The sequence below is a fragment of the Procambarus clarkii genome, chromosome 35, assembly GCF_040958095.1.
Source record: "Procambarus clarkii isolate CNS0578487 chromosome 35, FALCON_Pclarkii_2.0, whole genome shotgun sequence".
Classification (NCBI taxonomy): Eukaryota; Metazoa; Arthropoda; class Malacostraca; order Decapoda; family Cambaridae; genus Procambarus; species Procambarus clarkii.
Genome location: NC_091184.1, coordinates 8,250,363 through 8,267,408, shown reverse-complemented (window position 1 = coordinate 8,267,408; position 17,046 = coordinate 8,250,363).

Below are 17,046 nucleotides of genomic sequence, written 5' to 3'. Positions count from 1 at the left end.
GGACCTGTAGCTCCAGTCCCCTTCTACTGGCAGGGGGTTGGTGCTTGACCTGTAGCTCCAGCCCCCCTTTACTGGCACGGGGTTGATGCTAGACCTGTAGCTCCAGCCCCCTCTACTGGCAGGGGGTTGATGCTAGACCTGTAGCTCCAGCCCCCCTCTACTACCAGGGGGTTGGTGCTAGACCTATAGATCCAGCCCCCCATTACTGGCAAGGGGTTGGTCCTGGACCTGTAGCTCCGGCCCCCCTGTACTAGCAGGGGATTGATGATGGACCTGTAGCTCCAGCCCCTTCTACTGGCATGGGGTTGGTCCTGGACCTGTAGCTCCAGCCCCCCCCCCCTCTACAGGCAGGGGGTTTGTGCTGGACCTGTAGTTCCAGCCTCCCCCCTCTACTGGCAGGGGGTTGGTGCTGAACCTGTAGCTCCAGCCTCCCCCCTCTACTGGCAGGGGGTTGGTGCTGGACCTGTAGATCCAGCCCTCCTCTACTGGCAGGGGGTTGGCCCTGAATCTGTAGCTCCAGCCCCCTCTACTGGCAGGGGGTTGATGCTGGACCTGTAGCTCCAGGCTACCTCTAATGGCAGGGGGTTGATGCTGGACCTGTAGCTCCAGCCCCCCTCTATTGGCAGGGGGTTGATGCTCGACCTGTAGATCCAGCCTCCTCTACTGGCAGGGGGATGGTGCTGGACCTGTAGCTCCAGCCCCCCACCCCTCTATTGGCATGGGGTTGGTGCTGGACCTGTAGCTCCAGCCCCCTTCTACTAGCAGGGGGTTGGTCCTGGACCTGTAGCTCCAGCCCCCCTCTACTAGGAGGGGGGTTGGTCCTGGACCTGTAGCTGCAGCCCCCCCCCCCCTCTACTGGCAGGGGGTTGGAGCTTGACCTGCAGCTCCAGCCCCCCCACCTCTACTGGCAGGGGGTTGGTGCTTGACCTGCAGCTCCAGCCTCCTCTACTGGCAGGGGGATGGTGCTGGACCTGTAACTCCAGGCCCCTCTCCAGGTAGGGGGTTGCTGCTGGACCTGAAGCTCTAGGTCCCCCCCCACCTCTACTGGCAGGGGGTTAGAGATGGACCTGTAGCTCCAGCCCCCCTCTACTGGCAGGGGATTGGTCCTGGACCTGTAGCTAAAGCCTCCCTCTACTGGCAGGGGGTTAGCCCTGAATATGTAGCTCCAGCCCCCTCTACTGGCAGGGGGTTGATGCTGGACCTGTAGCTCTAGCCGCGCCTTTTACAGGCAGGGGGTTGGTCCTGAACCTGTAACTCCAACCCCCCTCTATTGGCAGGGGGATGGTGCTGGACCTGTAGCTCCAGCCCCCTCTACTAGGAGGGGGGTTGGTGCTGGACCTGTAACTCCAGCTCCCCTCTACTAGGAGGGGGGTTGGTGCTGGAACTGTAGCTCCAGCCCCCCTCTACTGGCAGGGGGTTGGTGCTGAACCTGTAGCTCCAGGCCCCCCTATACTGGCAGGGGGTTAGTGCTGGACCAGTAGCTCCAGCCCCCCTCTACTGGCAGGGGTTTCGTGCTGGACTTGTAGCTCCAGCCCCCCTCTACTGGCAGGGGGTTGGTGCTGGACCTGTAGCTCCAGCCCCCCTCTACTGGCAGGGGGTCGGTGCTGGACCTGTAGCTCCAGCTCCCCTCTACTGGTAGAGGGGTGGGGCTGGACCTGTAGCTCCAGGCCCCCTCTACTGGCAGGAGGTTGGTGCTGTAGCTGTAGCTCCAGCTCCCCTCTACTGGCAGGGGGTTGGTGCTGGACCTTTAGCTCCAGCTCCCCTCTACTGGCAGGGGGTTGGTGCTTGACCTGCAGCTCCAGCCTCCTCTACTGGCAGGGGGATGGTGCTGGACCTGTAGCTCCAGCCCCCCCCCCTCTATTGGCATGGGGTTGGTCCTGGACCTGTAGCTCCAGCCCCCTTCTACTAGCAGGGGGATGGTGCTGGACCTGTAGCTCCAGCCCCCCCCCCTCTATTGGCATGGGGTTGGTCCTGGACCTGTAGCTCCAGCCCCCTTCTACTAGCAGGGGGTTGGTGCTGGACCTGTAGCTCTAGCTCCCCTCTACTGGCATGGGGTTGGTGCTGGACCTGCAGCTCCAGTCCCCCTCTACTGGCAGGAGGTTGGCCCTGGACCTGTAACTCCAGCCTTCCCTCTACTGGCAGAGGGGTGGTGTTGGACCTGTAGCTCCAGCCCCCCTCTACTGGCAGGAGGTTGGCCCTGGACCTGTAGCTCCAGCTTTCCCTCTACTGGCAGAGGGGTGGTGCTGGACCTGTAGCTCCAGCCCCCCTCTACTGGCAGGGGGTTGGCCCTGGACCTGTAGCTCCAGCCCCCCTCTACTGGCAGGGGGTTGGCGCTGGACCTGTAGCTGCAGCCCTCCTCTACTGGCAGGGGGTTGGTGCTGGACCTGTAGCTCCAGCCCCCTTCTACTGGCAGGGGGTTGGTGCTGGACCTGTAGCTCCAGCCCCCTCTACTGGCAGGGGTTTGGTGCTGGACCTGTAGCTCCAGCCCCCCTCTACTGGCAGCGGGTTGGTGCTGGACCTGTAGCTCCAGCCCCCCTCTACTGGTAGAGGGGTGGGGCTGGATCTGTAGCTCCAGCCCCCCCCTCTACTGGCAGGGGGTTGGTGCTGGACCTGTAGCTCCAGCCCCCCCTCTACTGGCAGGGGATTGGTGCTGGACCTGAAGCTCCAGGACCCCTTCTACTGGCAGATGGTTGGTGCTGGACCTGTAGCTCCAACCTTCCTCTACTGGCAGGGGGTTGGTGCTGGACCTGTAGCTCCAGCCCCCCCTCTACTGGCAGGGGATTGGTGCTGGACCTGAAGCTCCAGGACCCCTTAAACTGGCAGATGGTTGGTGCTGGACCTGTAGTTCCAACCTCCCTCTACTGGCAGGGGGTAGCTGCTTGACCTGTAGCTCCAGCCCCCCTCTACTGGAAGAGGGTTGGTGCTGGACTTGTAGCTACAGCGCCCCTTTACTGGCAGGGGGTTAGTGCTGGACCAGTAGCTCCAGCCCCCTCTACTGGCAGGGGTTCGTGCTGGACCTATAGCTTCAGCCCCCTCTACTGGCAGGGGGTTGGTGCTGTACCAGTAGCTCCAGCCTCCCCCCTCTACTGGCAGGGGGTTGGTGCTGGACCTGAAGCTCCAGCCCCCCTCTTCTGGAAGAGGGTTGGTGCTGGACCAGTAGCTCCAGCTCCCCTCTACTGGCAGGGGGTTCGTGCTGGACCTGTAGCTCCAGCCCCCCTCTACTGGTAGGGGGTAGGGGCTGGACCTATAGCTCCAGCCGCCCCTATACTGGCAGGGGGTTAGTGCTGGACCAGTAGCTCCAGCCCCCCTCTACTGGCAGGGGGTTGGTGCTGGTCCTGTAGCTCCAGCCCCCCTCTACTGGCAGGGGGTAGGTGCTGGACCTGTAGCTCCAGCCCCCCTCTACTGGCAGGGGGGTTGGTGCTGTAGCTGTAGCTCCAACCCCCCTCTACTGGCTGGGGGTTGGCGCTGGACCTGTAGCTCCAGCCCTCCTCAACTGGCAGGGGGTTGGTTCTGGACCTGTAACTCCAGCCCCCTTTACTGGCAGGGGGTTGGCCCTGTACCTGTAGCTCCAGCCTTCCCTCTACTGGCAGGGGGTTGGTGCTGGACCTGTAGCTCCAGCCCCCTCTACTGGCAGGGGGTTGGCCCTGGACCTGTAGCACCAGCCTTCCCTCTATTGGCAGGGGGTTGGTGCTGGACCTGTAGCTCCAGCCCCCCTCTACTGGCAGGGGGTTGGTGCTGGACCTGTAGCTCCAGCTCCCCTCTACTGGAAGAGGGTTGGTGCTGGACTTGTAGCTTCAGCCCCCCTCTACTGGCAGGGGGTTGGTGCTGTACCAGTAGCTCCAGCCTCCCCCCTCTACTGGCAGGGGGTTGGTGCTGGAACTGAAGCTCCAGCCCCCCCCCCCCTCTACTGGGAGGGGGTTGGTGCTTGACGTGTAGGTCCACCCCACCTCTACTGGTAGGGGGTTGGTGCTGGACCTATAGCTTCAGCCCCCCTCTACTGGCAGGGGGTTGGTGCTGGACCAGTAGCTCCAGCCCCCCCCCCTCTACTGGCAGGGGGTTGGTGCTGGACCTGAAGCCCAGCCCCCCCCTCTACTGGCAGGGGGTTGGTGCTGGACCTGTAGCTCCAGCCCCCCCCCCCCTCTACTGGCAGAGGGGGTAGGTGCTGGACCTGTAGCTCCAGCCCCCCTTTACTGGCAGGGGATAGGTGCTGCACCTGTATCTCCTGCCCCCCCCCCTCTACTGGGAGGGGGTTGGTGCTGGACCTGTAGCTCCAGCCCCCCTCTACTGGCTGGGGGTTGGAGCTGGACCTGTAGCTCTAGCCCCCTCTACTGGCAGGGGGTTGGTGCAGGATCTGTAGCTCCAGCCCCCTCTACTGGTAGGGGGTTGGTGCTGGACCTGTAGCTCTAGCCCCCTCTACTGGCAGGGGGTTGGTGTTGGACTTGTAGCTCCAGCCCTGCTGTATTGGCAGGGGGTTGGTGCTGGACCTGTAGCTCCAGCCCCACACTACTGGCAAGGGGTGGGTGCTGGATCTGTAGTTCCAGCCCCCCCTCTACTGGCAGGGGGTTGGTGCTGCAACTGTAGCTCCAGCCCCCCCTCTACTAGCAGGGGGTTGGTGCAGGACCTGTAGCTCCAGCCCCCCCCTCTACTGGCAGGGGGTTGTTGCTGGATCTGTAGCTCCAGCCCCCCCTCTACTGGCAGGGGATTGGTGCTGGACCTGAAGCTCCAGCCCCACTCTACTGACAGGGGGATGGTGCTGGACTTGTAGCTTCAGCCCCCCCCCTCTACTGGCCGGGGGTTGGTGCTGGACCTGTAGCTCCAGCCCATCTCTACTGGCAAGGGGTTCGTGCTAGACCTGTAGCTCCAGGACCCTCCTCTGGCAGGGGGTTGGTACTGGACCTGTAGCTCCATGTCCGCCTATACTGGCAGGGCGTTAGTTCTGGACTTGTAGCTCCAGCCCCCCCCCTACTGGCAGGGGGTTGGTGCTGGACCAGTAGCTCCAGCCCCCCTCTACTGGCAGGGGGTTGGTGCTGGACCTGTAGCTCCAGCCCCTCCTCTACTGGCAGGGGGTTGGAGTTGTACCTGTAGCTCCAGCCCCCCTTTACTGGCAGGGGGTAGGTGCTGGACCTGTAGCTCCAGCCCCCCTCTACTAGGAGGGGGGGTTGGTCCTGGACCTGTAGCTCCAGCCCCCCCCCTCTACTGGCAGGGGGTTGGTGCTTGACCTGCAGCTCCAGCCCCCCCCCACCTCTACTGGCAGGGGGTTGGTGCTTGACCTGCAGCTCCAGCCTCCTCTACTGGCAGGGGGATGGTGCTGGACCTGTAACTCCAGGCCCCTCTCCAGGCAGGGGGTTCCTGCTGGACCTGAAGCTCTAGGTCCCCCCCCCCCCACCTCTACTGGCAGGGGGTTAGAGATGGACCTGTAGCTCCAGCCCCCCTCTACTGGCAGGGGATTGGTCCTGGACCTGTAGCTAAAGCCTCCCTCTACTGGCAGGGGGTTGGCCCTGAATATGTAGCTCCAGCCCCCTCTACTGGCAGGGGGTTGATGCTGGACCTGTAGCTCTAGCCGCGCCTTTTACAGGCAGGGGGTTGGTCCTGAACCTGTAACTCCAACCCCCCTCTATTGGCAGGGGGATGGTGCTGGACCAGTAGCTCCAGCCCCCTCTACTAGGAGGGCGGTTGGTGCTGGACCTGTAACTCCAGCCCCCCTCTACTAGGACGGGGGTTGGTGCTGGAACTGTAGCTCCAGCCCCCCTCTACTGGCAGGGGGTTGGTGCTGAACCTGTAGCTCCAGGCCCCCTCTACTGGTAGGGGGTCGGTGCTGGACCTGTAGCTCCAGCTCCCCTCTACTGGAAGAGGGTTGGTGCTGGACCTGTAGCTCGAGCCCCCTCTACTGGAAGTGGGTTGGTGCTGGACCTGTAGCTGCAGCCCCCTCTACGGGCAGGGGGTTGGTGCTGGACCTGTAGCTCCAGCCCCCCCCCCTCTACTGGCAGGAGGTTGGTGCTGGACCTGTAGCTCCAGTCCCCTTCTACTGGCAGGGGGTTGGTGCTGAACCTGTAGCTTCAGCTCCCTTCTACTGGCAGGGGGTTGACCCTGGATCTGTAGCGCCAGCCCACCCCCCCCATCAACTGGCAGGGGGTTGGTCCTGGAAATGAAGACTCCAGCCCCCCTCTACCGGCAGAGGGTTGATGCTGGACCTGTAGCTCCAGCCCCCTCAACTGGCAGGGGGTTGGTGCTGGACCTGTAGCTCCAGCCCCCTCTACTGGCAGGGGAATGGTGCTGGATTTGTAGCTCCAGCCCCCTTCTACTGGCAGGGGGTTGGTGCTGGACCTGTAGCTCCAGCCCCCTCTACTGGCAGGGGAATGGTGCTGGACTTGTAGCTCCAGGCCCCCTCTACTGGCAGGAGGTTGGTGCTGGACCTGTAGCTCCAGCCCCCCTCTACTGGCAGGGGGTTGGTGCTGGACCTGTAACTCTAGCCCCCCTCTACTAGGAGGGGGGTTGGTGCTGGAACTGTAGCTCCAGCCCCCCTCTACTGGCAGGGGGTTGGTGCTGAACCTGTAGCTCCAGTCCCCCTCTACTGGTAGGGGGTTGGTGCTGGACCTGTAGCTCCAGGCCCCCTCTACTGGCAAGGGGTTGGTGCTGGACCTGTAGCTCCAGCCCCCCTCTACTGGCAGGAGGTTGGTGCTGTAGCTGTAGCTCCAGCCCCCCTCCCCTCTATTGGCATGGGGTTGGTGCTGCACCTGTAGCTCCAGCTCCCCTCTACTGGCAGGGGGTTGGCGCTGGATCTGTAGTTCCAGCCTCCTCTACTGGCAGGAGGTTGGTGCAGGACCTGTAGATCCAGCCCTCCTCTACTGGCAGGGGGTTGATGCTGGACCTATAGCTCCAGCCCCCCTCTACTGGCAGGGGGGATGGTGCTGGACCTGTAGCTCAAGCCCCCCCCTCTATTGGCATGGGGTTGGTCCTGGACTTGTAGCTCCAGCCCCCCTCTACTAGCAGGGGGTTGGTGCTAGACCTGTAGCTCTAGCTCCCCTCTACTGGCAGGGGGTTGGTGCTGGACCTGTAGCTGCAGCCCCCTCTACGGGCAGGGTGGGGTTGGTCCTGGACCTGTAACTTTAGCCCCCCTCTACTGGCAGGGGGTTGATGCTGGACCTGTAGCTCTAGCCCCCCCCCCCTCTACTGGCTGGGGGTTGGTGGTGGACCTGTAGCTGCAGCCCCCTCTACGGGCTGGGTGGGGTTGGTCCTGGACCTGTAACTCCAGCCCCCCTCTACTGGCAGGGGGTTGGTGCTGGACCTGTAGCTCCAGCTCCTCTCTACTGGCAGGGGGTTGGTGCTAGACCTGTAGCTCCAGCCACACTCTACTGGCAGGGGGTTGATGCTGGACATGTAGCTCTAGCCCCCCCTCTACTGGCAGGGGTTTGGTGCAGGACTAGTAGTTCCAACCTCCCTCTACTGGCAGGGGGTAGGTGCTGGACCTGTAGCTCCAGCCACCCCTCTACTGGCAGGGGGTTGGTGCTGGACCTGTAGCTCCAGCCCCCCTCTACTGGCGGGGGGGGTTGGGGCTGGCCTTATAGCTCCAGCCCGCCTCTACTGACAGAGGGTAGGTGCTGGACCTGTAGCTCCAGCCCCCCTCTACTGGAAGAGGGTTGGTGCTGGACCTGTAGCTCGAGCCCCCCTCTACTGGAAGAGGGTTGGTGCTGGACCTGTAGCTGCAGCCCCCTCTACGGGCAGGGGGTTGGTGCTGGACCTGTAGCTCCAGCCCCCCTCTACTGGCAGGGGGATCGTGCTGGACCTGTAGCTCCAGCCCCCCTCTACTGGCAGGGGGTTGGTGCTGGACCTGTAGCTCCAGCCCCCCTCTACTGGCAGGGGGTAGGTGCTGCACCTGTATCTCCAGCCCCCCCCCCTCTACTGGCAGGAGGTTGGTGCTGGACCTGTAGCTCCAGTCCCCTTCTACTGGCAGGGGGATGGTGCTGAACCTGCAGTTCCTTCCCCCCCTCTACTGGCAGGAGGTTGGTGCTGGACCTGTAGCTCCAGTCCCCTTCTACTGGCAGGGGGTTGGTGCTTGACCTGTAGCTCCAGCCCCCCTTTACTGGCACGGGGTTGATGCTAGACCTGTAGCTCCAGCCCCCTCTACTGGCAGGGGGTTGATGCTAGACCTGTAGCTCCAGCCCCCCTCTACTAGCAGGGGGTTGGTGCTAGACCTATAGATCCAGCCCCCCATTACTGGCAAGGGGTTGGTCCTGGACCTGTAGCTCCGGCCCCCCTGTACTAGCAGGGGATTGATGATGGACCTGTAGCTCCAGCCCCTTCTACTGGCATGGGGTTGGTCCTGGACCTGTAGCTCCAGCCCCCCCCTCTACAGGCAGGGGGTTTGTGCTGGACCTGTAGTTCCAGCCTCCCCCCTCTACTGGCAGGGGGTTGGTGCTGAACCTGTAGCTCCAGCCTCCCCCTCTACTGGCAGGGGGTTGGTGCTGAACCTGTACCTCCAGCCCACCTCTTCCGGCAGGGGGGGGGGGTTGGAGCTGGACCTGTAGCTCCAGCCTTCCCCCTCTACAGGCAGGGGGTTGGTGCTGGACCTGTAGCTCCAGCCTCCCCCTCTACTGGCAGTGGGTTGGAGCTGGACCTGTAGCTCCAGCCTTCCCGCCCTCTACTGGCAGGGGGGTGGTACTGGACCTGTAGCTCCAGGCCCCCTCTACTGGCAGGAGGTTGGTGCTGGACCTGCAGTTCATTCCCACCTCTACTGGCAGGGGGTTTGCGCCTGACCTGTAGCTCTAGCCCCCCTCTACTGGCAGGGGGTTGGTGCTGGACCTGTAGATCCAGCCCTCCTCTACTGGCAGGGGGTTGGCCCTGAATCTGTAGCTCCAGCCCCCTCTACTGGCAGGGGGTTGATGCTGGACCTGTAGCTCCAGGCTACCTCTAATGGCAGGGGGTTGATGCTGGACCTGTAGCTCCAGCCCCCCTCTATTGGCAGGGGGTTGATGCTCGACCTGTAGATCCAGCCTCCTCTACTGGCAGGGGGATGGTGCTGGACCTGTAGCTCCAGCCCCCCACCCCTCTAATGGCATGGGGTTGGTGCTGGACCTGTAGCTCCAGCCCCCTTCTACTAGCAGGGGGTTGGTCCTGGACCTGTAGCTCCAGCCCCCCTCTACTAGGAGGGGGGTTGGTCCTGGACCTGTAGCTGCAGCCCCCCCCCTCTACTGGCAGGGGGTTGGAGCTTGACCTGCAGCTCCAGCCCCCCCACCTCTACTGGCAGGGGGTTGGTGCTTGACCTGCAGCTCCAGCCTCCTCTACTGGCAGGGGGATGGTGCTGGACCTGTAACTCCAGGCCCCTCTCCAGGTAGGGGGTTCCTGCTGGACCTGAAGCTCTAGGTCCCCCCCCCACCTCTACTGGCAGGGGGTTAGAGATGGACCTGTAGCTCCAGCCCCCCTCTACTGGCAGGGGATTGGTCCTGGACCTGTAGCTAAAGCCTCCCTCTACTGGCAGGGGGTTGGCCCTGAATATGTAGCTCCAGCCCCCTCTACTGGCAGGGGGTTGATGCTGGACCTGTAGCTCTAGCCGCGCCTTTTACAGGCAGGGGGTTGGTCCTGAACCTGTAACTCCAACCCCCCTCTATTGGCAGGGGGATGGTGCTGGACCTGTAGCTCCAGCCCCCTCTACTAGGAGGGGGGTTGGTGCTGGACCTGTACCTCCAGCTCCCCTCTACTAGGAGGGGGGTTGGTGCTGGAACTGTAGCTCCAGCCCCCCTCTACTGGCAGGGGGTTGGTGCTGAACCTGTAGCTCCAGGCCCCCCTATACGGGCAGGGGGTTAGTGCTGGACCAGTAGCTCCGGCCCCCCTCTACTGGCAGGGGTTTCGTGCTGGACTTGTAGCTCCAGCCCCCCTCTACTGGCAGGGGGTTGGTGCTAGACCTGTAGCTCCAGCCCCCCTCTACTGGCAGGGGGTCGGTGCTGGACCTGTAGCTCCAGCTCCCCTCTACTGGTAGAGGGGTGGGGCTGGACCTGTAGCTCCAGGCCCCCTCTACTGGCAGGAGGTTGGTGCTGTAGCTGTAGCTCCAGCTCCCCTCTACTGGCAGGGGGTTGGTGCTGGACCTTTAGCTCCAGCTCCCCTCTACTGGCAGGGGGTTGGTGCTTGACCTGCAGCTCCAGCCTCCTCTACTGGCAGGGGGATGGTGCTGGACCTGTAGCTCCAGCCCCCCCCCCTCTATTGGCATGGGGTTGGTCCTGGAGCTGTAGCTCCAGCCCCCTTCTACTAGCAGGGGGATGGTGCTGGACCTGTAGCTCCAGCCCCCCCCTCTATTGGCATGGGGTTGGTCCTGGACCTGTAGCTCCAGCCCCCTTCTACTAGCAGGGGGTTGGTGCTGGACCTGTAGCTCTAGCTCCCCTCTACTGGCATGGGGTTGGTGCTGGACCTGCAGCTCCAGTCCCCCTCTACTGGCAGGAGGTTGGCCCTGAACCTGTAGCTCCAGCCTTCCCTCTACTGGCAGAGGGGTGGTGTTGGACCTGTAGCTCCAGCCCCCCTCTACTGGCAGGAGGTTGGCCCTGGACCTGTAGCTCCAGCTTTCCCTCTACTGGCAGAGGGGTGGTGCTGGACCTGTAGCTCCAGCCCCCCTCTACTGGCAGGAGGTTGGCCCTGGACCTGTAGCTCCAGCTTTCCCTCTACTGGCAGAGGGGTGGTGCTGGACCTGTAGCTCCAGCCCCCCTCTACTAACAGGGGGTTGGCCCTGGACCTGTAGCTCCAGCCCCCCTCTACTGGCAGGGGGTTGGCGCTGGACCTGTAGCTGCAGCCCTCCTCTACTGGCAGGGGGTTGGTGCTGGACCTGTAGCTCCAGCCCCCTTCTACTGGCAGGGGGTTGGTGCTGGACCTGTAGCTCCAGCCCCCTCTACTGGCAGGGGTTTGGTGCTGGACCTGTAGCTCCAGCCCCCCTCTACTGGCAGCGGGTTGGTGCTGGACCTGTAGCTCCAGCCCCCCTCTACTGGTAGAGGGGTGGGGCTGGATCTGTAGCTCCAGCCCCCCCCTCTACTGGCAGGGGGTTGGTGCTGGACCTGTAGCTCAAGCCCCCCCTCTACTGGCAGGGGATTGGTGCTGGACCTGAAGCTCCAGGACCCCTTCTACTGGCAGATGGTTGGTGCTGGACCTGTAGCTCCAACCTTCCTCTACTGGCAGGGGGTTGGTGCAGGACCTGTAGCTCCAGCCCCCCCTCTACTGGCAGGGGATTGGTGCTGGACCTGAAGCTCCAGGACCCCTTAAACTGGCAGATGGTTGGTGCTGGACCTGTAGTTCCAACCCCCCTCTACTGGCAGGGGGTAGCTGCTTGACCTGTAGCTCCAGCCCCCCTCTACTGGAAGAGGGTTGGTGCTGGACTTGTAGCTACAGCGCCCCTTTACTGGCAGGGGGTTAGTGCTGGACCAGTAGCTCCAGCCCCCCTCTACTGGCAGGGGTTTCGTGCTGGACCTATAGCTTCAGCCCCCCTCTACTGGCAGGGGGTTGGTGCTGTACCAGTAGCTCCAGCCTCCCCCCTCTACTGGCAGGGGGTTGGTGCTGGACCTGAAGCTCCAGCCCCCCTCTACTGGAAGAGGGTTGGTGCTGGACCAGTAGCTCCAGCTCCCCTCTACTGGCAGGGGGTTCGTGCTGGACCTGTAGCTCCAGCCCCCCTCTACTGGTAGGGGGTAGGGGCTGGACCTATAGCTCCAGCCCCCCCTATACTGGCAGGGGGTTAGTGCTGGACCAGTAGCTCCAGCCCCCCTCTACTGGCAGGGGTTTCGTGCTGGACTTGTAGCTCCAGCCCCCCTCTACTGGCAGGGGGTTGGTGCTGGTCCTGTAGCTCCAGCCCCCCTCTACTGGCAGGGGGTAGGTGCTGGACCTGTAGCTCCAGCCCCCCTCTACTGGCAGGGGGGTTGGTGCTTGACGTGTAGCTCCAACCCCCCTCTACTGGCTGGGGGTTGGCGCTGGACCTGTAGCTCCAGCCCTCCTCAACTGGCAGGGGGTTGGTCCTGGACCTGTAACTCCAGCCCCCTTTACTGGCAGGGGGTTGGCCCTGTACCTGTAGCTCCAGCCTTCCCTCTACTGGCAGGGGGTTGGTGCTGGACCTGTAGCTCCAGCCCCCTCTACTGGCAGGGGGTTGGCCCTGGACCTGTAGCACCAGCCTTCCCTCTATTGGCAGGGGGTTGGTGCTGGATCTGTAGCTCCAGCCCCCCCTCTACTGGCAGGGGGTTGGTGCTGGACCTGTAGCTCCAGCCCCCCTCTACTGGAAGAGGGTTGGTGCTGGACTTGTAGCTTCAGCCCCCCTCTACTGGCAGGGGGTTGGTGCTGTACCAGTAGCTCCAGCCTCCCCCCTCTACTGGCAGGGGGTTGGTGCTGGAACTGAAGCTCCAGCCCCCCCCCCTCTACTGGGAGGGGGTTGGTGCTTGACGTGTAGGTCCACCCCACCTCTACTGGTAGGGGGTTGGTGCTGGACCTATAGCTTCAGCCCCCCTCTACTGGCAGGGGGTTGGTGCAGGACCAGTAGCTCCAGCCCCCCCCCTCTACTGGCAGGGGGTTGGTGCTGGACCTGAAGCTCCAGCCCCCCCCCTCTACTGGCAGGGGGTTGGTGCTGGACCTGTAGCTCCAGCCCCCCCCCCCCTCTACTGGCAGAGGGGGTAGGTGCTGGACCTGTTGCTCCAGCCCCCCTTTACTGGCAGGGGATAGGTGCTGCACCTGTATCTCCTGCCCCCCCCCCTCTACTGGGAGGGGGTTGGTGCTGGACCTGTAGCTCCAGCCCCCCTCTACTGGCTGGGGGTTGGAGCTGGACCTGTAGCTCTAGCCCCCTCTACTGGCAGGGGGTTGGTGCAGGATCTGTAGCTCCAGCCCCCTCTACTGGTAGGGGGTTGGTGCTGGACCTGTAGCTCTAGCCCCCTCTACTGGCAGGGGGTTGGTGTTGGACTTGTAGCTCCAGCCCTGCTCTATTGGCAGGGGGTTGGTGCTGGACCTGTAGCTCCAGCCCCACACTACTGGCAAGGGGTGGGTGCTGGATCTGTAGTTCCAGCCCCCCTCTACTGGCAGGGGGTTGGTGCTGCAACTGTAGCTCCAGCCCCCCCTCTACTGGCAGGGGGTCGGTGCAGGACCAGTAGCTCCAGCCCCCCCTCTACTAGCAGGGGGTTGGTGCAGGACCTGTAGCTCCAGCCCCCCCCCCCCTCTACTGGCAGGGGGTTGTTGCTGGATCTGTAGCTCCAGCCCCCCCTCTACTGGCAGGGGATTGGTGCTGGACCTGAAGCTCCAGCCCCACTCTACTGACAGGGGGATGGTGCTGGACTTGTAGCTTCAGCCCCCCCCCCCTCTACTGGCCGGGGGTTGGTGCTGGACCTGTAGCTCCAGCCCATCTCTACTGGCAAGGGGTTCGTGCTAGACCTGTAGCTCCAGGACCCTCCTCTGGCAGGGGGTTGGTACTGGACCTGTAGCTCCATGTCCGCCTATACTGGCAGGGCGTTAGTTCTGGACTTGTAGCTCCAGCCCCCCCCCTACTGGCAGGGGGTTGGTGCTGGACCAGTAGCTCCAGCCCCCCTCTACTGGCAGGGGGTTGGTGCTGGACCTATAGCTCCAGCCCCTCCTCTACTGGCAGGGGGTTGGAGTTGTACCTGTAGCTCCAGCCCCCCTTTACTGGCAGGGGGTAGGTGCTGGACCTGTAGCTCCAGCCCCCCTCTACTAGGAGGGGGGGTTGGTCCTGGACCTGTAGCTCCAGCCCCCCCCCCCTCTACTGGCAGGGGGTTGGTGCTTGACCTGCAGCTCCAGCCCCCCCCCACCTCTACTGGCAGGGGGTTGGTGCTTGACCTGCAGCTCCAGCCTCCTCTACTGGCAGGGGGATGGTGCTGGACCTGTAACTCCAGGCCCCTCTCCAGGCAGGGGGTTCCTGCTGGACCTGAAGCTCTAGGTCCCCCCCCCACCTCTACTGGCAGGGGGTTAGAGATGGACCTGTAGCTCCAGCCCCCCTCTACTGGCAGGGGATTGGTCCTGGACCTGTAGCTAAAGCCTCCCTCTACTGGCAGGGGGTTGGCCCTGAATATGTAGCTCCAGCCCCCCTCTACTGGCAGGGGGTTGATGCTGGACCTGTAGCTCTAGCCGCGCCTTTTACAGGCAGGGGGTTGGTCCTGAACCTGTAACTCCAACCCCCCTCTATTGGCAGGGGGATGGTGCTGGACCAGTAGCTCCAGCCCCCTCTACTAGGAGGGCGGTTGGTGCTGGACCTGTAACTCCAGCCCCCCTCTACTAGGACGGGGGTTGGTGCTGGAACTGTAGCTCCAGCCCCCCTCTACTGGCAGGGGGTTGGTGCTGAACCTGTAGCTCCAGGCCCCCTCTACTGGTAGGGGGTCGGTGCTGGACCTGTAGCTCCAGCTCCCCTCTACTGGAAGAGGGTTGGTGCTGGACCTGTAGCTCGAGCCCCCCTCTACTGGAAGAGGGTTGGTGCTGGACCTGTAGCTGCAGCCCCCTCTACGGGCAGGGGGTTGGTGCTGGACCTGTAGCTCCAGCCCCCCTCTACTGGCAGGGGGATCGTGCTGGACCTGTAGCTCCAGCCCCCCTCTACTGGCAGGGGGTTGGTGCTGGACCTGTAGCTCCAGCCCCCCTCTACTGGCAGGGAGTAGGTGCTGCACCTGTATCTCCAGCCCCCCCCCCTCTACTGGCAGGAGGTTGGTGCTGGACCTGTAGCTCCAGTCCCCTTCTACTGGCAGGGGGATGGTGCTGAACCTGCAGTTCCTTCCCCCCCTCTACTGGCAGGAGGTTGGTGCTGGACCTGTAGCTCCAGTCCCCTTCTACTGGCAGGGGGTTGGTGCTTGACCTGTAGCTCCAGCCCCCCTTTACTGGCACGGGGTTGATGCTAGACCTGTAGCTCGAGCCCCCTCTACTGGCAGGGGGTTGATGCTAGACCTGTAGCTCCAGGCCCCCTCTACTAGCAGGGGGTTGGTGCTAGACCTATAGATCCAGCCCCCCATTACTGGCAAGGGGTTGGTCCTGGACCTGTAGCTTCGGCCCCCCTGTACTAGCAGGGGATTGATGATGGACCTGTAGCTCCAGCCCCTTCTACTGGCATGGGGTTGGTCCTGGACCTGTAGCTCCAGCCCCCCCCTCTACAGGCAGGGGGTTTGTGCTGGACCTGTAGCTCCAGCCTCCCCCCTCTACTGGCAGGGGGTTGGTGCTGAACCTGTAGCTCCAGCCTCCCCCTCTACTGGCAGGGGGTTGGTGCTGAACCTGTACCTCCAGCCCACCTCTACCAGCGGGGGGGGGGGGGTTGGAGCTGGAGCTGTAGCTCCAGCCTTCCCCCTCTACAGGCAGGGGGTTGGTGCTGGACCTGTAGCTCCAGCCTCCCCCTCTACTGGCAGTGGGTTGGAGCTGGACCTGTAGCTCCAGCCTTCCCCCCCTCTACTGGCAGGGGGGTGGTACTGGACCTGTAGCTCCAGGCCCCCTCTACTGGCAGGAGGTTGGTGCTGGACCTGTAGCTCCAGCCCCCCTCTACTGGCAGGGGGTTGGTGCTGGACCTGTAGCTCCAGCCCCCCTCTACTGACAGGGGGTTGTTGCTGAACCTATAGCTCAAGCCCCTTCTCTACTGGCAGGGATTTGGTGCTGAACCTGTAGCTTCAGCTCCCTTCTACTGGCAGGGGGTTGACCCTGGATCTGTAGCGCCAGCCCCCCCTCTACTGGCAGGGGGTTGGTGCTGAACCTGCAGTTCATTCCCACCTCTACTGGCAGGGGGTTTGCGCCTGACCTGTAGCTCCAGCCCCCCTCTACTGGCAGGGGGTTGGTGCTGGACCTGTAGATCCAGCCCCCCTCTACTAGCAGGGGGTTGGTGCTGGAGCTGTAGCTCTAGCTCCCCTCTACTGGCAGGGGGTTGGCCCTGAATCTGTAGCTCCAGCCCCCTCTACTGGCAGGGGGTTGATGCTGGACCTGTAGCTCCAGGCTACCTCTAATGGCAGGGGGTTGATGCTGGACCTGTAGCTCCAGCCCCCCTCTATTGGCAGGGGGTTGATGCTCGACCTGTAGATCCAGCCTCCTCTACTGGCAGGGGGATGGTGCTGGACCTGTAGCTCCAGCCCCCCCCCCTCTATTGGCATGGGGTTGGTCCTGGACCTGTAGCTCCAGCCCCCTTCTACTAGCAGGGGGTTGGTCCTGGACCTGTAGCTCCAGCCCCCCTCTACTAGGAGGGGGGTTGGTCCTGGACCTGTAGCTGCAGCCCCCCCCTCTACTGGCAGGGGGTTGGTGCTTGACCTGCAGCTCCAGCCCCCCCCACCTCTACTGGCAGGGGGTTGGTGCTTGACCTGCAGCTGCAGCCTCCTCTACTGGCAGGGGGATGGTGCTGGACCTGTAACTCCAGGCCCCTCTCCAGGCAGGGGGTTCCTGCTGGACCTGAAGCTCTAGGTCCCCCCCCCCCCACACCTCTACTGGCAGGGGGTTAGAGATGGACCTGTAGCTCCAGCCCCCCTCTACTGGCAGGGGATTGGTCCTGGACCTGTAGCTAAAGCCTCCCTCTACTGGCAGGGGGTTGGCCCTGAATATGTAGCTCCAGCCCCCTCTACTGGCAGGGGGTTGATGCTGGACCTGTAGCTCTAGCCGCGCCTTTTACAGGCAGGGGGTTGGTCCTGAACCTGTAACTCCAACCCCCCTCTATTGGCTGGGGGATGGTGCTGGACCTGTAGCTCCAGCCCCCTCTACTAGGAGGGGGGTTGGTGCTGGACCTGTAACTCCAGCCCCCCTCTACTAGGAGGGGGGTTGGTGCTGGAACTGTAGCTCCAGCCCCCCTCTACTGGCAGGGGGTTGGTGCTGAACCTGTAGCTCCAGGCCCCCTCTACTGGTAGGGGGTCGGTGCTGGACCTGTAGCTCCAGCTCCCCTCTACTGGTAGAGGGGTGGGGCTGGACCTGTAGCTCCAGGCCCCCTCTACTGGCAGGAGGTTGGTGCTGTAGCTGTAGCTCCAGCTCCCCTCTACTGGCAGGGGGTTGGTGCTGGACCTTTAGCTCCAGCTCCCCTCTACTGGCAGGGGGTTGGTGCTTGACCTGCAGCTCCAGCCTCCTCTACTGGCAGGGGGATGGTGCTGG